The sequence below is a fragment of the Abramis brama genome (assembly GCF_963993115.1).
Source record: "Abramis brama genome assembly, chromosome: 4".
Lineage (NCBI taxonomy): Eukaryota > Metazoa > Chordata > Actinopteri > Cypriniformes > Leuciscidae > Abramis > Abramis brama.
The window spans coordinates 6,168,239-6,191,232 of record NC_139966.1 but is presented as its reverse complement, the minus strand read 5'-3'; the positions used below and the strand labels follow the sequence as shown (position 1 = coordinate 6,191,232).

At 38.0% G+C, this 22,994-nt stretch overlaps 1 long non-coding RNA gene across 1 annotated transcript in view; it reads right to left on the bottom strand.

Moving 5' to 3' along the window:
- The window catches only part of LOC311081627, a 525,325-nt gene that overhangs the window by 363,137 nt on the left and 139,194 nt on the right, over positions 1–22,994 (bottom strand). The window lies entirely within an intron of this gene.

Genomic DNA, 22,994 nt, shown 5'->3' with positions numbered 1-22,994 from the left:
AAAATATAGATTTTAGGCCATATCGCCCATCCCTAATTGATAGCCTATAGTAGTTGATAATAACATAGGCCTATGTTGCCTACGGACGGTAACAGTACAGAAGTAACCTTTTACAGTCTATGAGTAGAACAGCTTTCTCAAGCAGTTTGTGATGCATTTTGGAAACAGTTCCTGAGATGAGCCCCTGGTCTAATGCGCCACCTGGCTTGAGAAACCCGTTCTCAAAGACTTAGCCTACTTTTATAGTCATTATTTGGGTAGCACACATATTCTGAATGCCTTCGGCAGAATTCAAATGAGCCATTTTAATCTAGATTAATCTAGATTAATTTCAAAATTAATCTAGATTAATCTAGATTAAAAAAATTAATCTATGCCCACCTCTAATATATATATATATATATATATATATATATATATATATATATATATATATATATATACTGTAAATATATATATATATATATATACTGTAAATATATATATATATATACTGTAAATATATATATATATATATATATACTGTAAATATATATATATATATATATACTGTAAATATATATATATATATACTGTAAATATATATATATATATATACTGTAAATATATATATATATATACTGTAAATATATATATATATACTGTAAATATATATATATATATATATACTGTAAATATATATATATATATATATATACTGTAAATATATATATATTATATATATATATATATATATATATATATATATATATAATATATATATATATATATATGCGGAACGTTTTTTTTTACAATGAAAAACGTGCAATGATAAACTTACAAGTGTCTTTGATCTAGGAAATTATTGAAGGCCTGCTTTCTGTATTTCTCCTTGAAAAATGAAAAATAAAAAATTACAAAATAAAATAAAAACGGTCGATGAAAAACAGGAATAGTTTTAATTTGTCATGTCATTGAATCAACAGTAAGAGAGAATAATAAACCAGAACTTAAAAGTTAATATATAGCAGCTTTGGAGAGTGCCTCACGAGCTCAGCTTCTGTTTAGTCTTCTCACCAGAACGCGCACAGCAGCGGAGTGCCGCGTTCACAATAGCAGCTCGTGATTCGGTCCACTGAAGAGGTTTTTTTCTTTGGCGAGCAACTTCTATGTTGGGCTTGTTCCAACGGTCTGAAGAAGAACGATTGATTGCCGTTCGTTGCCGCTTTATAAAAGAAGAGCGCTATCACTACCGCTTTCACGCACTTGAACGCCGTAGTAATGTAACGGTTGTATTTTTATTTATTTATTTTTTGCTGATCTCCCGCGCCCCCCCTGCAGTAACCCCTGGGGGGCGCGCCCCACACTTTGAGAACCACTGCTCTACACAGACTTTAAACGCGAACCTGTGAGAAACACTGATGGCGTTCACATGCGCATTTAGAATGGGTTCTATAGTTATGTGCGTTTGAATATATGCAGGTTTGGAATTCCCTACAAGCCAAGCCTAAACAAAGTACTTGTCTTTCCCTATGAATTTTGATAAAGAATTTTATTTTATTTTGTTGCTTTGGGGTAGGACCGCGAGACGAATTTTCCCGACAACGCCTTATCTGTAGAGTGGTAGTGGGATCCTCCATAGGGAGAGACTAGTTGGCACTTCAGCACTGCGTTGTCATCGGGTCCAGGCGCAGGTCCTTCATCAGATCTGGATACGGCCTGGATCCGGCATGCTGCGGGAAAAACCTTGGGATAAACACAGACACTAAAATTAGCATAGATGCCATTCTTCTTATGATGTAACGAGTACATCAGGATTTTTGGGAAGTGTTCCCGGTTCCGGCTGACCTAATCTATGCAGCCTAACATTAAATTATAGAAGTCTATAATTTTTTATGTGAAAGCTAGGTCAAAGAGATGTGTCTTTAATCTGGCTTTGAACTGACAGAGTGTGTCTGCTTCCCGGACAATGGTAGGAAGACTGTTCCAGAGTTTTGGTGCTAAATAGTAAAAGGATCTACCGCCAGCAGTCGATTTTGATATTCTAGGTATTATCAACTGGCCGGAATTTTGAGATCGCAATAGACGTGACGGACTATAATGCGTTAAGAGCTCGCTCAAGTACTGCGGAGCTAATCCATTTAGTGCTTTGTAAGTAATCAGCAATATTTTAAAATTGATGCGAAGTTTAATAGGGAGCCAATGCAGTTTTGACAGAACTGGGCTAATATGGTCATACTTCCTGGTTCTGGTAAGAACTCGAGCTGCTGCGTTTTGGACCAGCTGTAGTTTGTTTATTAAGCGTGCAGGGCAACCACCCAGTAGAGCATTACAATAATCTAGCCTTGAGGTCATGAACGTATGAACTAATTGTTCCGCATTTGTCAATGAGAGCATATGGCGTAATTTAGATATATTTTTAAGATGGAAAAATGCAGTTTTACAGATACTAGACACGTGACTTTCAAATGAAAGATTGGTATCAAAGAGCACACCCAGGTTCATAACCGACGACGAAGACTTAACAGAGCAGCCATCGAGTGTTAGACAGTATTCTAGATTATTACGTGAGGAAGTAGAGAAACTCCAATAATTAGAAACTCTGTTTTTTCAGAATTTAGAAGTAGGAAGTCATCCAATTTTTTATATCCACTATGCATTCCGTTCATTTTGTGAATTGATAAGTTTCGTTAGGTTTTGAAGAAATATAGAGCTGAGTATCGTCGGCATAACAGTGAAAGCTAATGCCATGTTTCCTAATGATATCTCCTAATGGTAGCATGTACAGAGTGAACAGCAGCGGTCCTAGTACTGAGCCTTGTGGTACGCCATACTGAACTTGTGATCGATGAGACATCTCTTCATTTACTGCTACAAACTGATAACGGTCAGATAAGTATGATTTAAACCATGCTAGTGCATTTCCCGTAATGCCAACATAATGTTCTAATCTATTTAAAAGAACGTTGTGGTCGATGATGTCAAATGCAGCACTAAGATCGAGTAACACTAATAGAGAGATACAACCACGATCGGATGATAAGAGCAAATCATTTGTGACTCTAACGAGAGCTGTCTCGGTACTATGGTACGGTCTAAATCCTGACTGGAAATCCTCGCAGATATCATTTCTTTCAAGAAAGGAACACAGTTGTGAGGATACTGCCTTTTCTAATATCTTTGACAGAAAAGGTAGATTCGAGATCGGCCTGTAATTGACTAATTCTGAAGGATCAAGTTGCGTTTTTTTAACAAGCGGTTTAATCATAGCCAGCTTAAAGTTTTTTGGTACGTATCCTAGAGACAAAGACGAATTAATGATATTAACCCCCTGAGGTCGACAATCACGCCGGCGTGATCTGCTCGTTTTTTTTTTTTTATATCAGTGTAAAATACTCTGTTGATTTTGATTTTACATACTTGTATTGTACAACATTCAAAACTGTTAAATGTCTTCTTTTATTTCTGTACACTCATAATAAAAATAAAATGTTGTGTTTTTCGCAAAACAAAGAAAATAAACATGATGCGCGTTCTGCCGTCTCTCTCAATGTGAAACTCATTCTGAAACGCGACAGAAAATGACCTGTAACTCAGCGAATGTTTGTCACACAGACTTGAAACGCAAATCTATACAACGCTTGGAATCTATATTTTTAAAGTATGTAAATTATAAAAAACAAATATTCTGTTTTTAAGTAATCCATACGAAAGCAGCGGCATGTACAGTTTCTCAAACGCGTCCTCATTAAATTTAATTTGAACACGCCTACGAGCGCACGAGCGATTGACATGCAAATGATCCATGCGGAGAAACGCAGACCTGTAAACGCCCTCATCACCTCAAAACAAAGAAGCAGAGACTTCGTAACTTACTCCTTACTGTGTTTGAAAGACGCGCCAGAGCTTACATTGGATTTAGGCTACCTCCGAAGAAGAAGAACGCGATTTGAAGACAAGAAAGATTTAAGGTAAGAAATTTTTACATATTAGTTTGTTATTGTTGCATAAATGTCACATTGCAGTTGAACTGTTGCTAGATATATGGGGAATATTATAATATTTAGACCCGTGTTTACTGTTAAGCCTACTGTGTTTGTGGATATCTGGTCAAACGTAGATATGTATGGTAACCATAATGTTTTATATTTGAGCGCGATCGCGTTTGAATATATCAGATTTTGCAGCGCGATCGCGTTTGAATGTATCATTTGAAAATTGAAAAAGCAAAACGCACCAAACGGCTTCATGTTTTTACTATTACAGTATCTCATTTCATATCATCATAACGAATGGAAACATTTGAAGTAACATGATAATCAATATATTTTTCTCTAGCTTGGTTGTTACTGAAATATTTTGGAAGATTTATTCTGCTATCTATTGTTATTATTATTTTACCCAGCACTGCGCATAGCCTATATGCCTACAAGGTACAACAAACCTGGTGTTCATTATATTATATATTGTTGGAAACATTTGTGTGTGTGTGTGTGTGTGTGTGTGTGTGTATTTTGTGAACTTTAAAAAGCAATTTTAACCAGAAAAATCTAATATTTATTTGCAAAATCGTGCAGGCCTTTCTCTTGATATCAGTATGTTCACTTTTTTTTCAGGGCCCAGATGCCACTGAGGACTTCAACATTCACATGAGTCTCTGTACGTGAACACGGTAAAGTGAAAATCTTGGAAATGAAAGGTATGTACAATGTTTTTAGGAATGGCACAAAGGTCTGTCTTTGAAGTGTTTTTTTTGGCATTTGTTGTGTATCTTTGGATTATGTTGTGTTGTAAATAAATCCAAACAATTTAAAAGCCATTCTTTTTTAAATCTCCTCATTTACAGTTTTGTGCAAGGTTGCTCAGAATGACAGGGCTATTAGGAGCTATATTAGGATAGCTCCTAATAGGGCCGTTAGGGGAGGTTCTTTGTCTTTCTCAGGTGAGAAAAACTTACATATTAATGAGGTGATCACACCTTCCGCATAAGGCTTTCTAACACAAAACACGTCGTAAAATTTTTAAATCAATATATTGTCTTCTCTGAATGAGCAGTCAGGGTGATTTTCACATAGTTTTGCAGCAAATATTCTAGGCTACGTCATACAATTTTCAAAAGTCTTGTGAAGAAATAATCAGTATGGGTTTCATGGCCTTATTTCAGTGAGAATTTTTTTTTGTATTTTCACAAACCACGCATAAATGTCATTATCTCAAAACTACAAACTTTTACATACTTGCTGCTGATATTATTGTAGCAGAGTTTGTGCTGAATACAGTGTAATTAGACTTTAGCCATGAAAATGTCACAAGTAACAGAAATAACCAGAGCATGTCAGAACACCTCCAGGGCCCAGAAAACAGCTCAGACCTCAGAGGGTTAAGAAGAGGATCTATGACCTCTGGAAGTATTTCTTTCAGTAGCTTAGTCGGTATAGGGTCTAACATACATGTTGTAGATTTAGATGATTTAATGAGTTTAGTAAATTCTTCCTCTCCTATAGCAACGAATGAATCAAATTTTTCCTCAGGGAGACTACAATGCACTGCCTGATGCGATACTGTAGTAGACGGTTGCATAGTTATAATTTTGTCCCTGATATTATCAATCTTATAAGTGAAGAAGTTCATAAAGTCATTACTGCTGTGCTGCTTGGAAACTTCGGTGCTTGAAGCTTTATTTTTCGTTAGTTTAGCCACCGTTTCAAATAAATACCTAGGATTATGTTTATTTTCGTCTAATAGGGTTGAAAAATAAGCAGATCTAGCAGCTTTTAAAGCCTCTCTGTATGCAATCGAACTCTCCTTCCATGAAATGCGAAATACCTCTAGTTTTGTTTTCTTCCAGTTGCACTCCATTTTTCTGGCTGCTCTCTTAAGGGCCGAGTGTGCTCAATGTACCACGGCGTTGGACTATTTTCTTTAATCTTCTTTAAGCGCAACGGAACAACTGTGTCTAAAGTGCTGGAAAAGAGAGAGTTAAACGTTTCTGTTGTAATATCTAGTTCTTCTAAGCTATCTGAGATGCTGAGATGATGAAACTGATTAGGAAGATTATTAATAAAGCAATCTTTAGTAGCAGAAGTGATAGGTCTCACATATTTGAAACACGGAGTCGGCTTTGCAATTCATAACAAGAAAAAAACATTTAGCCCCAATGGCTTGATCTGGAATTTTCAATGTCTAGCTTCACAATCAATGGAAACATGCAGTTTAATTTGAATAAATAAAGTATATAGTCCGATCTATAATCAATAGAAAATTAAACTGAATATAGGCTAAATTAAATGGATAGTCCTGCAGCACGGATTATTATTGCAGATAATATAACAAATAAATAATTATTGATAGGCCTACTTGTTAAAAGGGCTTTGTGTTTCATTTATTTGGCTAGTCTGTCATCTGTCAATAATAGAAAACAGCGGAATAATTGACTTCAGGCCGTTGAATTATTAGAAAAATAAAAAAATAATGCACACCCGAGGTGTAACTCCGCTTCGCGTCGTGACCGCATTACCACCTCGGGTGTGCATTATTTTTCTAATAATTCAACTGTCTGTCGTCAATTATTCCTTACATATACACCCGGCTTGACATATCCGCGCGTTCTCATCCTGGCTCAGCAAACGTGCAACGGATTAAACTAGGTCAAGCCGCGACTGTTCTGTTATCCTGGCTTTCTTAATTCTACTTTTGTGCAATACCCCTCTGAGACATTTTTTTTATATTATTGTTGTTTTATTTGTCAACTTGACCAATTAACCATGGCTTTATTAGTAGTTTTATATAAGTGTAGTCACCATTCTTTTTGGCAGGTTACCATTTGCATTAACACCGTTTTACTACAAATACCATGGTTAAACTATGATTACTGTAGCAAAGTCATGGTTAATTTGTGGTTACCATGATTTAACTATATTAATCATGTTTTTATTAAAGTGTTTTTTTGTACTGTTGACATGAACTGTAATGTGGTGCAACCACAAAACTGTAATTTATCATGGGAAATAATAATAATGGACCTGTACAAAAATATTGAACATTTCATTTAGACAATGTAGGTTAAAAGTTAAAACGTTACATTTTATTTTCCACATAAAGGGGTATTAAAATTGATTATTTTCCCTAGCACTTTCATTGAGCTAGTTATCATTAATTAAGAGAAAAACACAAGTCGTGTGTGTGTGTGTATGATCTTTTAGTTACACAATTACCAACATTCACAGTGCCCATCCTCTTCTTTGTGTCTTGACATTTACTGACAGACAAGAGGAGGGGTTACAGCAACTAATAGCACTTTTATGACATTTAACAATTTATTTGTCTTTTTTATTTTTTTCAGGCCAAAACCACCATATCATAGGATTTATAATAAAGATGTAGTTCTACTGACACATCCCAAAGAAAACAATGTGGTTAAGCAGAGGGCGAAGCAGAAGTTGTCTGAAAAGGGCCACATAATACAGTAAGTGCTTTTGAGTTTGATAAAACGTGGGACCACAGAACAGTCATGAATAAAATGCATGAGGCATTTAAAGGGAAAATTCCATGTGGTGGGGGGTAGTGCTGGGCGGTTTGACCAAAAATAAAAAAATTGTTCTAAATTATACTGGTTTCACGGTTTTTACCGTTTTTTTTTTTTTTTCAAGCATGATGGGTGTTAACCACATTTTCTACTGAGTGAGAGAGGAAATACTGCAGTAGATTTACTTATAATGCCCTATTTTATTGTCATGAGTGAATATTATAGAAAAAATCCACACTAATATTAATAATACAGGTTTGCAAGGCTGTTTACAAAGAGGTGCCAGCAGGACGCGCTTTAGGAGCGCAGAAACAGTGGTTTCCCCGGTAACGGCTGTACACAAAGCAGCAACGCTCATAACCACTGCTTTATCAGGAAAGATAAAGAAAGATTCAGTCGTAATAACAAAGAAACTTTTCTAAAGACCGTCAGTTCACTTCAGATACGTTAATACAGTATAAAAACACGCGCGCCGCGAGAAAAAAAGACACTCTCACCCCCACACGTCTCGTGCCCATTCTAGTCAATGCTTGTGTTTCAGATCGAAGCTTCCCAGAAGCGGCTCTCCGCGCCGCTTCGCTAAATATAGGCGCCTAGTCTATTTTGACGCACCGCGTGGAGGACGGAATAAAACCTTGTCGCAGCTGTAATGCACCGCAGACGTGTGTTGTAAATGAGGGGTGAGACTGTGTCGCGCAGCGCCGCATTCCGATTAAAGCGACGTACCGGTATTGCGGTATATTAAAAATTCATATCGTAACAAAAATAAACACCGGTATTCGGTATGAACCGGTAAACCGCCCAGCACTAGTGTGGGGTAAGTGGGTAAGTTGGTTTGTAATCATGCATATGCAGGTGTGTACAACGATTTAAGATTTAGCCTTTTAAACGACTCGCTACCGTGTGCCTGTTAGATCACAAACAGCACAAGGACTATGAATCGGCATCAAACGCACAATAACTGGAATTTAAAACTGTGAAGAAACAAATGATCAATAAACTGTTGGACGGATAAACACTAGGATTTGTGCGCTCGACATGTCTTCTGTAGTGACTCTATGTTGCTTTGAGCACATCATTCTGCATACGTGCTCTGTGCGCTCAGTTTTGAAGCGTTTCATATTATCATGGTTTTGCGCACTGAAAGATTATTAAAAGCCTATATATTTTTTTATACCTAGCCTGCTCAATACATTTAAAATAAGCATAATTTAATTGTGTATTATTTCTGTTTAGTGTAGCGTAGGCTATATAAATACACTTCTAAATTCTTGACCTTAATAAATATAAAATTGAGAAATGTATGATTGCCTGATTGAATTTTATAAGAGTACTAATAGCAATTTGTTTTTATTAACGTGTAGATTTGATAAAATTACTGTGCAGATTTTTTCAAGAATTACTTTTTGCTGCTGATTTATACACTCGATAAGTTTAATAAAAATACATAATACATTTATGTAATATTTAAAGGTGTTAACCGTAATCTTACACTGCAAAAATCAGAAGTTTACATAAAAACACTGTATATTTCCCTCCATTGTCAAAATCTAACACCCGCAAAAACACAGATCGTTAGCGCCTATTTTTACCGCATTGCTATGAAAATTAGCTCGCGCACGCTCTTACATTAAGTACAGGATTGTTCTCAGTTTAATGCACATCTTAATGATTGAAAATGACTTATTTTAAAACGTAATTCAAAGACTGAATGTCTAGTTTGGCGGTTAGTGTACCCTGTGTTTCAATAGTCTGCATTTATTTTAAACAGACAAATAATCATCAATTAACTTGTACTTTTGACAATAAAACAAAAATGTATTAATCAGAGTGTGGCTTATTTTGTTTACATTTTAAATGTTTCTATGATAAAAATGCAATACCCCACCCATTGGTATCACTATGGTATTTGGTACAGGGGCCCAGCAAGATGGTTTGTACCCAGGGCCCAAAATTTGGTGCTACGCCCCTGTGAACAGCCATCAACAAATGCCCAAGCCTCTTCCAGCAGCCAACAAGGAACATCTCAATCAAATAGCCCCACCTCAAGGCACTGGCAAAATGATTATGGAACTAACATTAACAGATTACATGTCTCATGCTGGCTGCCTAAGACCTCTTACAAGTCTGATGGACAAGAATCCGTTACTGGAGGATGTTCTGATGTTTCAAGCTGTTCATCGTGTCCGTAGTCCCTTTGAAAGGTACATCTTGTCTCAGTGAATACTGTGCTCTCTTAGTCTAGTGGACAAATAGGTTTACATGTGTTTTTGCAGGTTTATTATTTTAGCTACTCTTTTAGGTCTACCTCTGTAGTAGCGATTGTAATAAATGATAAATGATTGTAATAAAAAAGCAATAAGGGTTTAAGTGACTGTCATGAGAAGATGATGAAGACGAGGGTAGACGGGACCCAATAAGAAGTGGTTTTAATAACAATAAACACAAGAACAGTGCGGTTAATTGTTTAAACAAGGGGTAAACACGCAAACATCAACCGACACTAAAGAATGAAAACAGAGAAACTAAATACACAGACAAAAGTAAGTAAATGATGAGCAGCTGTGGTGGAGGATGAGTGTCTATGGTGACTGATGAGTGGCGGGAAAATCAAACAAAGGAAACATGTGACTGACAAGTCAAGTCACCTTCATCAGGGTTTCCGCGGAGTCATAAAAAGTCATAAAACGTCTTAAATTTAATAATAAGAATTTTAGGCCATAAAAAGTCATAAAAACGTCCGGATTTTCCATACAAGGTCATAAATTTCATTTAGCCACGTCTTAAATTAATATGCTCGTACATTCGTTGGTTCTACCATTGCCTTTTCCCCCTGAAAATGCGCTGGCGGCATAATGTTAAATGCACAGGTTAAATGCGACAAAAGCGGAACGCTCATTTGAAACGCGCGCCACACGGACCATTTACCCGCTCGGCTCCAAGTCCAAACGGCAGAGCAGCGCGAGCTCAGTAGAACTGACGCGTTTACTCCGATCGGTCTCGGTCACAAGATCCAGTGAGAAGTGCCTGAATTCAGCGAAGAACACACTGTCTCAGTGATTTAAACCAGTTTAAAGGCAGATGAAACCGCGCTGACCAACAGGAGAAACTCTGCACAACGATTCAGTCAGAAGGCTTTTCCGTCTACAATCTCCCATCATTTATCATGGATTTACTGTAACGTTAGCCTAGTAATATTAACTGCACCATGTGGGATATACATATTGAATTTTATTATATTATTAGTGCTGATAATGTATTAAAGGACTAATGGAATATTTACAGTATTTAATAATGTATTTTGGCTACTGTTTTTCATACATTTCCTGAAGATACGTGCCATCAAAGTTAGGCAACACAAACCTGTTTCAAGACTTGACCCCTATTAGCACATGCAGAAACTAAGTAATTATTTTCCCAATAAAGATATTTATTTTGTTAAGGACAAATGACAAATGTTTGAATGTCCTAGACCTCAGATTTGTGAAATGTTCACCTGTTTTAGCAAGTGTTTGTCATTATATTTTCTGACAATAAAGAGTAAAGTTAGTTTAAAACCACAATTAACGCTCTGGTTTCTACAACTTTCACTTAGAAGCAACAGTCTGCCTTTAAACTTGAAAGAAATAAAGGCCACATTTACACATAGCCGGGTATTTAGAGAAACGAATATTTTCCCCCCTCCGTTTTCAAAAATAACATCGTGCACACAACATCGTTTTCAAAAAAGTTGTCGTTTATATCAACCCGCATAAATTCGCCTTCGAGCGCCATCATAACCTATGGGCAGCGGAGGGAGGGAGCGTAGGGAGAAGGATAAAGCCATGCAAGCCAATCAGAATCCTCAAAATCGACAACAACAAATAGCACGAGCGACTTCCAGTTCCTTTCAAAACAACAGACGTTGGGAGGCAATGTACCGGCGTCTTGGAAGGAAAAGCTGCTGTAAAAATGATGATTTTCGTGTACTCCTTCGCCTCTGCTCCTCGATATAGTTCAGCAGTTGTGTTTTGCAAATGCAAACAGGCCAAAAGCGTTGGCACAAAAGTATTTTTTTCAAATTTTTTTTCACAAAAGTAAAAATGAGTACCACCTTAACAGCATCCATGATCAAACAGTAGCCAAACAAACTATAAACATAGGGCGCTCACATGACATAAGCATTTTCTGGCGCATAATGTGACGTTTGAGAACCTAAAACCCCGTTTGTCCCAGTTGACACGGCAACACATAACCGGCGTTTTCAGAAATCTCCACTTTGGCCGGAGTTTTTAGAAATAATCGTTTTCAGGGATAAAAACGGCGTTTTCGTGTAAATGACAGGCCAAAACGCAGGGAAATATCTGCGTTTTCCCATCGTGTAAACGGGGCCAAAGATGTGACATTTATCGTGATAATTATTGATATTGACTAATATAAAACAATTATCGTGATAATTGTTTTTGGCCATATTGCCCAGCCCTAACTAAAATCTCCCGGTCTATCACAATGGGAAAGTGTGCATTTAACGAGCCATGGCTCAAAGATGGTGTTTAGTTTGCAAATAATCAGTATCAAGCATATTGCACACTGGGTAAGAAGGCGTTGGAGCTGTCTTTAGGCATTTAAATAATACATCTTGTTACTTTCAATGAAAGTCAATTAAAAAAAAAAAATTTTGAAAGGAATTTTAATGAATTTTTCGTAATTCGTGTAGGTCATAAATTTCAATCATAATGGTCATAAAAAGGTCTTAAAAAGTCTTAAATTTGACTGACCAAACCCTGCAGAAACCCTGTTCATTTATATAGTGCTTTTTACAACACAGATTGCTTCAAAGCAGCTTTACATTGAGGATAGGAAATTAATTTTGCTTTAGAAGAAAAGCTTAAGTAAGTTTTTGATTGAATAATTTCTGTTGTAAAAAAACTGATTAGTTATTTAATTTGGCGCCACTTAAACAACACCACCCTCAGCTCAAATAGAGCCCCCCCTTTCATTCACTCACTCACACTAAAGCTCAGTTTAGACTTCTGCGTTGAACTCCTGCCATAGCTATGCTGGGCTGTGTGTAGCTGACATGCACCTCTCCAGGACGCAAGTGCTGTGATTGGTCTGCTAGAACCCCTCCCTCGGGTTTCACACGCTCCCTCTGCATGTGTAATTGCGCATCACAACAGACAACAGCGCAGAAGTTTAAATCTGCCTTTAGACTCAAACTCACACAACCAGCTCACATACTCTCACTCTTACACACACACAAGACTCTGACTAAAACTCACTCTCTCTCACACACACACACACACACACACACACACACACACACACACAAACACAGACTCACACACACTCTCACTCACACACACTCTCACTCACACAAACTCGCGCACTCACTCACTAGAGACTACATTAACTATGAATAAAATATAAACTATTAGTTTGAAAATGATTTGTAAGTACTTTATTACTGTATACTTATTGTAAAATTTTACAAATAGGCAAGGCAAGGCAAGTTTATTTATATAGCACATTTAATACACAACGGTAATTCAAAGTGCTTTACATACTATTAAAAATAATCAGAAGAAATAAGAATATACAAAACAGTTTAAAATAAAGAAACAAGAAAGAACTAAAAATAATTAAAACAGTTTAGAATAAAGAACAGTTTAAAATAAAGAAACAAGAAAGAACTAAAAATAATTAAAACAGTTTAGAATAAAGACTCAAATAAGACACAGTATAAACAGTCGGACAAACAGTGACACAGTGCTCATTCATTAAATGCAAAGTTAAACAGAAGTGTTTTGAGTCTGGATTTGAATGTGACTATTGTAGGAGCACGTCTGATCTCCTCTGGAAGCTGTTCCAGCATAATAGCTAAAAGCAGACTCTCCTTGCTTAGAGTGAACTCTTGGTATTTCTAGCTGATATGATCCTAGTGATCTGAGTGATCTGTTGGGTTTGTATTCCGTGAGCATATCTGCAATGTATTGAGGTCCTAGGCCATTGAATGATTTATATACTAGTAATAATACTTTAAAATCAATTCTATAAGTAACTGGCAGCCAGTGTAATGACCTGAGTACTGGTGTGATATGATCATATTTTCTGGTTCTGCTCAGAATCCTGGCGGCAGCGTTCTGTATGAGCTGCAACTGTCTTATGGTCTTTTTGGGAAGGCCAGTGAGGAGTCCATTACAATAATCCACCCTGCTGGTGATGAAAGCATGAACAAGTTTCTCTAAGTCTTGACTGGAAACAAAGCATCTAATTCTTGCAATATTTTTCAGATGATAGTATGCTGATTTAGTTATTGCTTTGACATGACTACTGAAACTAAGGTCTGACTCTAAAGACACACCAAGATTCTTGACCTGATTTTTAGTTGTTTGACCTTTAGAGTGAAGGTATGCATTCACCTTGAGAACTTCATCTTTGTTTCCAAACACAATGATTTCAGTTTTGTCTTTGTTTAACTGAAGAAAGTTTTGGCACATCCAACTGTTGACTTCATCAATGCATTGGCACAGGGAGTCAATGGGGCTGTAATCGTTAGGCGATAGGGCTAAGTAGATCTGTGTGTCGTCTGCATAGCTGTGGTAAGCAATTTGGTTCTTTCTCATTATTTGGCTCATTGGGAGCATATACAGGTTGAACAGGAGTGGCGCAAGAATTGAGCCTTGAGGTACTCCGCATGTCATGGGCGTCCACTCAGACTTATGATCTCCTATACTCACATAATAACCTCTCCCATCTAAGTATGACCTGAACCATTTTAGGACTATCCCAGAAAGCCCCACCCAGTTTTCCAGCCTGTCAAGAAGTATGTTATGATCGACAGTGTCAAATGCAGCACTGAGGTCGAGTAACACCAGCACTGATAATTTGCCTGAATCAGTATTTAAGCGAATATCGTTTATTATCTTTATGAGCGCCGTCTCTGTGCTGTGGTGCGATCGGAAGCCAGATTGAAAATTATCAAAGTATCCATTTGAGTTTAAGAATTTGTTCAGCTGGTTGAAGACAACTTTTTCAATGATTTTGCCTGTGAAAGGAAGATTTGAGATCGGTCTATAGTTGCTTAATATAGTCTTATCCAGATTGCTCTTTTTCAGGAGGGGCTTGACAACAGCAGTTTTTAGGGAGTTTGGAAAACTTCCATAGAAAAGTGAGGCATTTACCACTTCTAGGAGATCTGCTTCTAAACAGTCTAACACACTTTTAAAAAAAGATGTGGGAAGTGTGTCAAGGGCGCAGGTTGATGTTTTAAGGTGCTGAATGGTTTCTTTCAGAATTTTGCCATCAATTTCTTCAAAATCAGACATAGTAACTACTTTCTCAGGTTGTAGTCTGATCTGTCTGACCCCAGTGCAACTCAAGGATGTGCTGATCACCTTTCTAATATTATTGATTTTCTCAGAGAAAAAGGTAGCAAACTCACTACACTTGCTGTCGGAGAGCATTTCACTGGGAATCTGGCTTGGGGGATTTGTTAGTCTGTCGACAGTAGCAAAGAGATTTTGAGTATTATTTAGGTTTCTGTTTATGATATTGGAGAAGAAAGTCTGTCTAGCTTTGCCTAGTTCCATATTGAAAGCACGAATGGTGTCTCTATAGATGTTATAGTGGATTACAAGTTTTGTCTTTCGCCACATGCGCTCTGATTTTCTGCATTGTCTTTTCATAATTTGCACTGCTGTTGAGTTTCTCCAAGGTGCTTTTTGTTTACCATTCTTCCTGACTTTCACAGGAGCAATATCATCAATTACATTTTTAACCTTCGAGTTAAAAGAATCAAGGAGAGAATCAACCGAGTCAGCAGATATGCTCAGTCTTAGGGATATGGCCTTCATAAATAGTACACTAGTGTTCTCATTTAGGCATCTCTTCTTGACAGACACAGATCTAACTTCAATGGCAGGAGAGATCAATAAATCAAAGAAAATACAGTAATGATCAGAGAGTGCGACATCCTTAATATCATTCAATGAAATGTTTAGACCCTTACTGATAAGTAAATCTAGAGTGTGTCCACGATTGTGTGTGGGCCCATGTACATGTTGAATCAGATCAAAAGTTTTTAAAACAGTATTGATTTCTTTTGCCATATTATTTTCTGCATTATCTATGTGAATGTTAAAATCTCCAGCAATAGTGAAACTGTCAAACTCTGAGGAAATTATTGATAACAGTTCTGTAAAGTCTTCAGCAAAGGCTGAAGAGTATTTTGGAGGCCTGTAAATAGTGATAAGTAAAATCCGTGGAGCACCTTTTAACACAATACCCAGATATTCGAAAGACGGGTAATTACCAAATGATATTTGCTTACATTGATAGACATCTTTAAAAAGAGCAGCTACACCCCCACCTCTCCTTCCAGCTCTGGAGACACTCATAAAGGTAATGTTGTTTAAAAGTGCTAACTTAACAGTCTTGCTTTTTGTGTCCACAATCTTAGTTTGTCGTGTGATAGGCACCAGATTAGATGGGTTTTGCTGTACGGCTTTTAAAGGCCTTAGACTTTCTAACATGTGAATGAACAGATGATACAGGAACACTGGGTTCCCGCTTGTTCTGTAAACATTTGAGAAAGTTACTGTTATCACAGCGGGGACCCGGCACAAATCACTTGGAGCTGGTATCGGTTGATTTTGTAACACCTCGAGCAGACGGTGGAAGTTGTGGGCCCTGGCGTTGTGGAAGGGGCCTTAATGCTCGAGGAGGAGGAAGAGGGGGAGGGGGGAGAGGGCGAGCTGCGCCCATAGACTTTGGTGGTAGTGATGTTTTTCTGGTTGATATCTGGGGGCTTCCAGCGAATTGGGTTCCAGCATACACTAGTTTTTCCATTTTCTCTGAGAAACACATCAATGGGGATGTAGGAGATAGTGATAGCGGTGAGAGTGGCTGTGGTGTTAATGGAGGCTGTAATATGCTGTCTTGGCTTTCCTGGTCGTGTTTGGGTGCTGAATCTGTTGTTACTGGTGGCTGAAATGTACTGTCCTGGCTTCCCTGGTCATTCTTGGGTGCTGAATCTGTTGTTATTGGAGGCTGTAATATGCTGTCCTGGCTTCCCTGGTCATTCTTGGGTGCTGAATCTGTTGTTATTGGAGGCTGTAATATGCTGTCCTGGCTTCCCTGGTCATTCTTGGGTGCTGAATCTGTTGTTATTGGAGGCTGTAATATGCTGTCCTGGCTTCCCTGGTCATTCTTGGGTGCTGAATCTGTTGTTATTGGAGGCTGTAATATGCTGTCCTGGCTTCCCTGGTCATTCTTGGGTGCTGAATCTGTTGTTATTGGAGGCTGTAATATGTTATCCTGGCTTCCCTGGTCATTCTTGGGTGCTGAATCTGTTGTTATTGGAGGCTGTAATATGCTGTCCTGGCTTCCCTGGTCATTCTTGGGTGCTGAATCTGTTGTTATTGGAGGCTGTAATATGCTGTCCTGGCTTCCCTGGTCATTCTTGGGTGCTGAATCTGTTGTTATTGGAGGCTGTAATATGCTGTCCTGGCTTCCCTGGTCATTCTTGGGTGCTGAATCTGTTGTTATTCGAGGCTGTAATATGCTGTCCTTGGGAGCTGAATCTTGTGACATTTCTAATATGTCACAGTCTGACTCTGGTGAGCTCTGTGGGCAAGGCTCAGCTGAAGTTGTGTCCGTGAGCAGAAGTTGTTTTGGCTGCATGGTGTTATCATTGTCTTTGTGAGATGTGTCAGCCGCATGTCCATTCAAGTCCTGAAGTGAAGTCCTGTGGTCATTCAAACTGCGTCCAGGTGATTGTGTGCCATTCTGGTTGATTGGATTGGCAGAAGGATGATGAAGGGAGAAAAGGATATTGTCCTTTAGCACTCTTGAACCCAGTTTGTTTGGAAGATGGCCATTTTGTTGAAACAGTGGCCTCTGATTCCAGAAAAGATTAAAGTTGTCTATGAAGTTCACTCCTTTTATATTACAGGTTTTTTGCAGCCATGAATTAAGCCCAAGCAACCGTGAGAACCTGTTACTTCCTCTAGCTGGAAGTGGTCCACTGATGAATGTTTGTACTTTCAGTCTTTTGAGTGTTTCAAAAAGTTCATTGAAATCCTTCTTAAGCTGTTCTGACTGCTCTTTATGGATATCATTCTTCCCCACATGTATGATGAGTCGATTTGCTGTCTTATGTTTCATCAAAATGTTTTGAATTTCTCTGTTTACGTCAGAGGTTGTTGCTTGTGGAAGGCAGCATGTAGTTGTATCTTTCGAGCTGATATCTCTGATCGTAGAGTCCCCAACTATCAATGTTTTGACCTCGGCTGCGCTCTGAGCTGAGTGCCGCTGTCTGCTTGACCTTGAGCGCCTGTTGGTATCAGAGTGAGCTCCTGGCTGTCTGTGTTCATCCACATTTAACAAATTTGAGCATTCCTCATTCAATAATACTTCAAATCTGTTCTTAAGATGAATAGGTTGTGGAAGACGACCAGTGTTTGTAATCCTTGTAGCTGTGTATGGTGTAGATGAAACTATTTTTGCCTGAGAGAGTCTAATGTCTCTATTTTTGGGTTTTGCCCCCTCTTTGAACCAACGGTTTGTAGGTCGATCGGCTTGTTTCTCTGCACTAGGTATGTTCTGTTGAGGAGCATTAAATTCATGACACTCACCGGCTGTGCGCTGTATTTGTCCTTGATGAAACTCTGTTGTGGGTTCCGTCTGGTTTGATCCTACCATTAGCTTTGTTTCAAGAACTGTAATCCTTTGTAAAAGTTTTTGGCAGTTAGTACAGCAAGTAGAATCAAAAGGACGCATTTTCTCTTATCCTTGTGAATGTTTTCTCTTCCGCCGGAATGTAAGCAGTTCAGTTTTCTCTTCCTCGGAATGTAAGCTTCAGTGAATTCTGAAGGAATGAAACTAATTCTGCTTTTTTATAGTAATCCAAGCGTTCTGAGCACTGTGCTGATTCACTGAAGTTAAAATTAGGTGATAAAATGTAATAATAACGAAAGCGATAGAGCAAAGTGCGGAGCAGTAGGCAAAAGCGTCCGAACAGTAGCAAAGCAGGAAGTAGAATGTTCCAAAAACAGAAATTGGTGCCTGAAGCTTTGTTTAAAAATTGATGCATGGTCAGAGGGGGGGATAGGTGTTTTTTTTTATTTATTTTTTTTATGTTTGTTCCCTAGGAATCAAACCTATAATATAGGCATTGTGAAATGGAATCCCCAGTTGAGCTACTGGAAATCCATTTTATGCTTGTCTTGTTGATAAGTGTTTAGTGTAAGCCACTGCATACAGTATTAGTTATTAAACTTGTCAGCATGTTTAATGTTTTCTGTGCTACATTTCCATCAGAGGAGGAAGGGCCAACAAAGCTGGAGGACATTTTAACATTTGCAACAGGATCAAATGTGGTGCCACCCATTGGTTTTTCTCCTCAGCCGTCTGTGGAATTCCTTCACAATGAAGGAAAATATCCAGTGGCCAACACCTGCATCAACTGCCTTCGACTTCCCATCCACAAAAGTTACGAGAATTTCAAAAACGACATGGACTTTGGAATCCAAAACACTCAAGGTTTTGGAATGGAATAGAAGCTTGCCTTGAAAGCATTAGTTTCTTTTGCTTGTTTTGTTGAAAAGTGTACCGTTTACTCCAGGTAAAGGACATTTGTGTTAAGTTATACCTTGTTAGACAGTGCAATTATTTGACTAAACACTTTAAGACAAAAAGCACAACTTAAATTTGCACTACTATGCACCTGCAACTTTGTAAGTGAAGATGCACAATTTTTTATGTTTTGTTAAAATAAATGTTACATGTTCTGAGGCTCTTGACATCTTTATTGTATGGTAAAATAAGCAATTCAGTTAATGAACATAATGAACATGACATTTTCCTTGTGTGTTTTGAATATTTTCAGTTCAATTATCACTATTCAACACAGAACATAAAAGAGATAACACTTGACTTTGTTTAAGGTACTTGCAAAAACAAATTTACAATTACTCTCGTTTCAAGAAAATTTACAAGAGCCAAGAAAATGTCAATTCCGTGATTACCATCATCTTGTAAAGGATCAAACGTCTGGTGGATTTCATTGAGGGTAGTGTTTACATGAAAAGTGGTTTCAGGAATTGAAACTTGGTTGCTGAGCACACCTTCTGCCAAGGGTCCAGTATCAACATTAATTGAAGAGTCATTTGTGTCAAATACACTTTTTACTGCCATGTTATTCCGTCCAACACGACAAATCACTCCTCTGTGCCACAATTGCAAAGGCGTCATGTGTCTTTCTGTAGATAAAGCGTGGTTATTCCACTGGTTTGTGAATTCCCTCACTGCTCTTTGGATTCGTGGCAGGTAAACATAATGTAAGACAAACAGGTACAATTCAGAATAAATAGATTTTCCATGAAACTGAACAATTCTGAGAAATGGTATGACACTACACGGTTAAGTTCACCCCAAAGCCTTTCTATTCTTTGATTGTGAACACTGCGTCCTGCTATGATACTCCTCCTGTTCAGTCCTCTTCTGCTCAGCATGAATCTAGCAGGCTTGTGCAAAATTCAGAATTTCAGAATTGGCCTCCATTCAATTCATGAATTGGAATTTTAATTGAATTTACTCCGCCCCACAGGACTTTGAATTGAATTTACATTTACATTTTTACATTTAGTCATTTAGCAGACGCTTTTATCCAAAGCGACTTACAAATTAGGACTAAACCCAGATAGCACACGTACGTCGGGCCGACGTTGGCCCGATGCACAAAGTTCCATCGGCACGATGTCGCTCAGAGATCGTTTGCTCATCGGCAATATGTCGCCTCGACGTCGGCCTTTGATCGCAAATGATCTCCGGCCGATGTTTGAACGATGCAAAGCTGTAAATCTTTTGGCAGCTCTGCATGGGTTTTATAGGACCTTTATTTATATAGGTCGGACCTTTCGGGCTACTCCTTACATTAGACACCATGCGCTGCTTTCATTGACGCACGCACTTACGAACACACGCATGCACGCACACGCACACACACACACACACACAGAGCGGAGATCGCGCTGCAACACTCACTCAGCAGCACATAAACTGTAGTCAACATTGCCCCGAGACTTAAATTGATAAAATAGCTTTGATACTGAACACATGCAACTTTCATCCCTCTTAATGGCCATATTCAAGAAAAAAAGTGGAGTAGTTTTACACTTCCATCTTACCTCGCACTCTTTCAACGTTAAACTGCTGGAATACATGCTCTGCTTCTGTGAACAGTAAACACCGCCTTCTATGATTTGATTGGCTATCTATTTGGATGGTCGCTGTAAGGTAGACCAGCCTAAAATGTAACTTTTAAACCTTTTTGCCATCCTACAAACAGAGCAGAGCAAGAATTTCCAATATTGAATTTCCAGTTTGGCCATTTCTAACTATTGGCATACTATTGTTATTATTGACGTATAATTATACACTGCAAAAAATGTTTTTCTTACTTAGTATTTTTGTGTTGTTTCTAAAGCTAAATTATTTGCCAGTGGGGTAAGAAAAATAATCTTGTTTTCCAATAGAATAAAGATTATTTTTCATACCCCACTGGCAAATAATTTAGATTGTTTTAAGCAAAAATTACTTAAATTACTTTCTGTTTATCTGAAAACAAAATAGAATTTCTTATGTCATTTTACTTCTCTAGTAAATGCTTCTTGATTTAAGAATTTTTTGATATTTGGACTGGAAACAACACAAAAATACTAAGTAAGAAAAGCATTTTTTTGCAGTGTAGGACTTGTCCCCCTCAATGTCTATGAACATATATACAGCCCTGGAGTTACTTGACTATCCAATATGAAAAAAGTAGGCTCTACTGACATTGAAAAATATCAATAACTGTCTCTAGTATAATGAACAGACACAATTCAAGTTAAGACATTTTAATGACACCAGAAAGAACTCCAGGAGAAAAGGGATCAAAAGGGTTCCTCAGCAACAATGTAGAGAAGGATTCTTCCTGGCAACCTGTAACAGAGTGAAAAATATTGAGAAAAAGCAGTTAGGAATAAAGCTAAGAATTGTCATTACACTGGATAATATAATTAAAAATCTAACAATCAAAGGTACATCAGCTGGCAAACCGTTTAATAGTTTATTTAAAGGGAATGATTGTGGTGGGTAGTTTGCTCAAACTATGGCAGCGATACAGCGAATAGTTGTTCTAAAAGACGGCGCCGTCCGCGGAGTGCTTTCAAAGGCCAGTGAAAGCATACTTTCAGTTAAGTTGTAAGTAGATGCTAACTGTTTCTCATGGGTTCGTATGGTATTTTAAACATTTACAGGGGTAAGTCTGTGATTTTATTGCCATCCGAATCCATAATGTCAGTGTTTTTTCTCACCCAACCCGCGTACATTTCTTCATTTCTTTTATAAAGAACACCTCTTTCTCACATAACGCAGTGAAGCAGCCCCTGCACGAGTGAATAATTGATTCTCGAGCCATCGATATCAGCAGATTCAGCAGCATCGCCACGGGCAGCACTGGGTAACGTCACACGTAAGAAAGAATATCTTTAGCAGCTTTCTAAGGTATGGTTCGGGGAACACGCCTATAAATGTTATACCTTTAGTTAAGTTATACCTTAAAGGGATAGTTCACTTTGAAATTAAATTTTGGTATGTTTTAGCTTACCTGAAGGGCATCCAAGATGTAGGTGTCTTTTTTTCCGCAGTAGTTTTAATTTTGATATTTTTAGGTCCAACCGTTCTTGTCTGTCAGTCATTTCATGCAGGTTTATGGATCCTTTCTCAAAGAGCATGCACAGAGTCCAAATTAAAACAATTCCCCATCGTCCAAATGAAACAATTCCCCATCGTCCAAATGAAACAATTCCCCATCGTAAGTACACTCTGATGGCCTAAGACACGAAACGAGCGGTATCTATACACTAGATGTCGCCTTCGCTATTGCAGTTCATTGGAACGAAACCGTAGCCAAGGCGACATCAGTGTATATATCTATACCCGCCCGCGCCGTCAGATCAGTTGGACGCGGCTTTGTTCAAGAGGTAACAACAATATAAATACTGTTCGTTTTCCCACACAAACCGCTCGTTTCGTGTCTTAGGCCATCAAAGTGTACTTATGATGGGGAATTGTTTTAATTTGGACTTTGTGCATGCTCTTTGAGAAAGGATCCATAAACCTGCATGAAATGACTGACAGACAAGAACGGTTGGACCTAAAAATATCAAAATTAAAACTACTGCGGAAAAAAAGACACCTACATCTTGGATGCCCTTCAGGTAAGCTAAAACATACCAAAATTTAATTTCAAAGTGAACTATCCCTTTAAGAGTCTTCGTAGCACGCTAAGAGACAACGTTATCGGGAAACCCAGCCCAGGTGTTTATGAATGAGACACTGAATTAATTGGTTTTAAAAGTGTTTAAATTAATGATTCAATTGAGTATTTTTTTTTACAAAAAAGAGATGTTGAGATGAAAAGTTGAGATGTTTTCATCTCGCTGTGGCATATGTGCGCCTGGAA